This window comes from Phaethon lepturus, unplaced genomic scaffold, assembly GCF_000687285.1.
Source record: "Phaethon lepturus isolate BGI_N335 unplaced genomic scaffold, ASM68728v1 scaffold22611, whole genome shotgun sequence".
In the NCBI taxonomy this organism is placed as follows: Eukaryota; Metazoa; Chordata; class Aves; order Phaethontiformes; family Phaethontidae; genus Phaethon; species Phaethon lepturus.
Genome location: NW_010517306.1, coordinates 11,694 through 13,955, shown reverse-complemented (window position 1 = coordinate 13,955; position 2,262 = coordinate 11,694).

Below are 2,262 nucleotides of genomic sequence, written 5' to 3'. Positions count from 1 at the left end.
TAATAATTAATATATTAATATATACTGTATATTTACATTAAATATATTAACAAAATGTTTTTAACAGTCAGAATTACTCTAGCAAGTTACTATTTGATTGTCAGGGATCTTGGTTATAGAAGCTGTTTAACCTGACATGTTCAGAAGTTCTTTAATCTAATGGTCGGTGATTATCAGGTCTTATGCACCCCAAGAGTTCAAAGCTAAAGACCCACTGCCAAGGATGGGCTGGCCCTCTCCGTAGCTAAGTTCCCTAACAAGTACATAGCTAGTATCCCCTAACAACTACATAGCTAGCATAGACACATTCATAGTTAAAGCACATCTAAGCTACTTTTAAAGAGCAACGAACACAGTGTGCTTTAGCTGTCCACCGTCAGATGCATATCATTGTTTACAGCATGAGTAGACAAAGTTTACGGCTCAACATTTGGACGGAGCAGAACAAAGACCTTATCTCTATAGCAGTGAGCACCCATTAGCCCTTGTTCTGAGGGAGGAGCAATGTTTGAACTGTACCAGTTCAGAATTTCCAAAATTGTAAATAATTTTTAAAAAATAATAATAGAGACTAATATCACTGTTCATAGTATTACATAAAATATTCCCACCCCAACTGCTAAACAGAAAGGATTCCAGTAAGATTATGTGTCAGCAGCCACCAGAAGCCCACCATGAGGCAAGCCTGCTTCACCTGACAGTCCTCCAGGCTGCCATCTCCCTGCATACCATGTTACTCCCTGAATCCTTATCTGTCCCTTTCATGGCAGCTCCAGCCAGACCAGGTGGAGAAAGATGACAAGTCTCATCGTAGTAAACACCATCCCTTTCTGCCCACTCCTCAACTGCACAGCCTTGCACTCTTGTCTATTCCTGTCCCACCTGCTTTTTCAAGGCAGAAACGGAACAATATTTTTATCCTCTGAGGCAGCCTCTTGCCTCATCCATAAAGTCATCCTCAGGCCCCCAGGCCCTCCTTCACTTGTTTTCCAGCTTCTTGGACTCTTTCACTATGACCCTGTTGGGACAGGCTCTTGAGAGAGGCTTGCGGAGTTTGCTGGAGCTGTTCCTCTGCTTCCTGCATGGGTCACCCTTAGCCCCACACAGCATCAGGCCACATGTTTGCCTCTGCTCTCAATCCATTTCCTCTCCTTCCAGCTCACACTTCAGTTTGTCTGACATCATCCTGGTCTAATTTCTGCCAAAAAGACCATTCACGACTTTGCCAGCTGATTTTCCCAGGACATACTCCGAGGTTAAAGCAGGTGAACACCAAGACAAACTTTCTTCAAACTCAGGAGCAGGCTTTATCAGCAGTGGCTAGGGGACTCTAACCCCTGACAATGTCCTTAACCCTCAGACCCAGCTGATGGGACAGAAGTGTCCGATCAAGCCTCACACCCAGAACAGCGCAATTCATCTTTCTCTTCCCTTCCTCATTGTTGATGAAACCATTTGTTTGCAATATCAGAGGGAATATCTGAATATCTTTCACCTGTTTCTTTTACCGATGCACATCCAGTTTAAGTACTGCTACTTCCTTCTCCAAATCTTATGCTTTGACACACACAGTGACAGCAGTAAACCATCTGCACTGCACCATGTTGGAAAGTTTTCATTCTCCACCTGCCTAGCAGAAAGCCATGTGCATTACAGCAGCGACATAGTTACTGTGTGGTGTCTTTTATAGATACTGAGACAGGATATTCACTGTATTCATCCCCAATCTATTCCGTTAGGTCACTCAAAGTTCAGCATTGCACACATCACTGCCACACAGGGTATCTGGAACACACTATTTTGAGTACTTGGAGAAAACATGACAAAGTCAAGCCTTAATCAATGTGACTACGTATAAAAAAGAAAATTTAAGTATTGCAATAATTTTGTCAAAGCCTGAAACTTTAGCCCTCCTGATTTACATCTTCAGTTGTAGTACCATTAGTGAAGCACTTCTCTAATGTAAGACCTAATGGGAGTGGATGGGAAGAAGTGGCAGAAAACAGATCGTGAAACACTTTGGCAGCTAGCATCAGGTCTGTATCCTTAAAAGCATTTTAGTCCCTCCAATATACATGATCAGGTGTAAAAATTTGCCAGGTGTAATTCTTCCACACCATAAGAATGGAGCTGCTGCTGACTTCAACAGGGCAAGCACAGTGATCAACGTGTAAAGAGCCTAAGAGATTGCATTTTTGAAGTTTTAGGGAAAAAAGCTCTTAACAGGCTCCTTAGTAACTTGTGTGCATGTTTCTTTACCAT